We start from the raw sequence: 2,459 nt of genomic DNA, 5'->3' as shown, positions 1-2,459 counted from the left end.
GGCTGAAGCAGGCTCCTCCGCTCGCTGTCCTCGCCGGCCTTCCCTTGCTCGGGGGTCCCTCGCGTTATGCTGCCGACCGATGTGGTGATGCTGTGCTCTCCCGGGCCGGGCCTAAGCCGTGCCAGACGAGGGACGGACGTTCATGGCGAACGGGACCGCTCTTCTCGCTCTGCCCGCGGGTCCCCTCGCCCGTTCTCCCCCGCTGCGAGTGGCGTGTGGGAGGCGGCAGGGGTGCGGAATCCGGCCCGACCTCGCTCCCCCGCCCCGTGCCTCGTGGCGTGGGCGGTGTCGGGGTCTCCGTGACGCGGCGGATGCTCCGCCTGTGCCTCTTGGCTGTGTCTCGCGGGCGGCCCTCCCCGCGGTGGGGCGGGCCGTGTTGCCGCCGCGCCGCGCGCCTTCCCGGGCGCGTGAGCGCGTTCCCCAGGCCGTTGGCGGTGCCCCTGGAGCGTTCCAGGTCGTCCCTCAGGCGCCCGAGGCCGAGTGGCGGTGTCGTTCCCTGTTCCCGTCGGCCTCCTCAGGTAACCACTGCGCTGGTGTGTCTGAGGAGCGGAGGGGTCGAGTCGTTAAGGGAGGCGTGCCCCTCGTCCCCCTCGGGAGGGACGGGTGCCTCGTCGCCCCCCACGGCGTGCCGTGTGGGGGCGGGCAGGCTCGGGCGCGTGCCCGCGCGTTCCCCTTGCTGGGGTTTCCCCGCGGGTGTGGGAGTGACCGTGGCGGGCCGAGCCAGCGGCGTGGCGCTGGCTCTTTGGTTGGGAGGTGCTGTTTGATCGGCACCTCCGTCCCAGTCTCTGCCTCCCTTGGTCTCTCGGCCTGAGGGGAGGCACTGACTTGGGAGCCGCACAGGGGCCTTGTAGATCCCTAGCTAAGCCCAGTGTGGCCAGAGATGGCGAGCCCGGGGCAGCGCGGGCTCGCGGCCCTGACCACGGACGCTCCGACTTGCTCTAGGCCTTACCTCTACCGCAGACCCCTCCTGCGTTGCGTGGCCATGGTGTCTGTAAGCGCCTTGGTGGGCCCGATGGCGGACGATGGGCGGGGGCGACACGCCCTCGGTGAGAAAGCCTTCTCTAGCGATCCGAGAGGGTGCCTTGGGGTACCGGACCCCCCAGCCGCCGCCCCTCCTTTGCGCGTAGTAGCCACGGACGCCACCACCGTGGCGCGTGGGCAGAGCTGCTCTTTGCCTACCGCGGCCGGCGCCTCCCCCCTCCGAGTCGGGGGAGGGTCACGCCCGGCCGGGCCGTCGTCGGGCGCGGGGCCGCGCGTGTGCGCGAGCGTGCGCGTGGTTCTCCCGTCGCGCGCTGGGGCGGGGAGAGGGCCCGGCCCCGTCCGGGCTCCGCCCCGCCGCGAGCGGCTGGCTCTCCGCTCGCTCCCGTCCCGAGCCGCAGCCGGTGGTGGCGTGCGGGCATGGGTGGGGGCCGCCGCCGCTCTCGGGCGCGTTCCCTCGGGACGTGGGCCCCGGAGCAGACCAGACAGGCAGACGGGTGGCTGGGTGGACGGGGCGGCCCCCGGCGGCGGGGGCGCCTCACGTAGGCCCCGGCGGTGGGGCCGGGCCCGCGGGAGGCCGAGGGGTGGCTGAGGCCGGCCGGCGTCCCAGGCGTCGTGGGACCGCCCTCGCGTGTCGTTGGCGGTGGGATCCCGCGTGTGTTTTCCTGGTGGCCCGTCCGCGCCCGAGGCCGTCCCCGGGAGCCTTCCCGCGAGCCCGTGCTCCCTCCGTCGAGGCGCGCGCCGCGCTCCCCGCTGCCCCCGGTGCTCCCCCGCCCGGGCAGACGCCTGGCCGCGCCGCCCACCGGCCGGGACCGAAGTGGGCCTCGCCGTGCGGGTGTCGCCTCCGGCCACCGAGGCCGGTGGTGGCCCCGGGCGAAGTGCTCTCGGCTCCGGTCGGGTGGGGCCCGCGCGCCAGGCGCCCGGCGCGGGACGCTGGCGCCGTGTGCGGGAGAGCCCTGGCCGTGGCGGGGCCGAGCCCCCGTGAGCTGCGCGCGGGGCGACGGGGCCAGTCGCCGTTCTGGGCGCCGCGGGACCGCCCCTGGTGCTGGAGGCCCCTGGCGGTGAGACCCCGTGTGTGCTCCGGCGGCCGACTTGCCTCGGGAGGTTCTGTCTTCCCTCCTTCGCCCCGAGCGCGTCTCTCGGCGGGCCGCGGCCCTTCCGCCGCCGCCTCTCCGGCGCCTCGGCCCTCGCCGCCGCCGGCCTTCTCCCGAGCCCTTCCCCGTCGTCGCCTGTTCTGGCTGCCCGACCGGGGCCCCGCCCCGAGCGCGACTCGCTTCCCGGGGCCGCTGCGGCCTCCTCCGTGTCCGCCGCCGCCACCCGCGCGACGGCGACGTTGCGTGCGGGCGGGGGACCGTCTCCCGCGGCGCCCCGTTCTGGCGCGCGCGTGTCTGTCACAGCGCGGGTCGGGTCCCGGCCAGCCGTCGTGACCGGCCGCCGGCGCGCCGCGCCACCCCCGGGGGCGGGGGGTCGGGCCTCGGTCC

Source organism: Equus asinus, unplaced genomic scaffold (genome assembly GCF_041296235.1).
Source record: "Equus asinus isolate D_3611 breed Donkey unplaced genomic scaffold, EquAss-T2T_v2 contig_195, whole genome shotgun sequence".
In the NCBI taxonomy this organism is placed as follows: domain Eukaryota; kingdom Metazoa; phylum Chordata; class Mammalia; order Perissodactyla; family Equidae; genus Equus; species Equus asinus.
The sequence above is the reverse complement of the archived record's forward strand: the minus strand, read 5'-3'. Positions refer to the sequence as shown.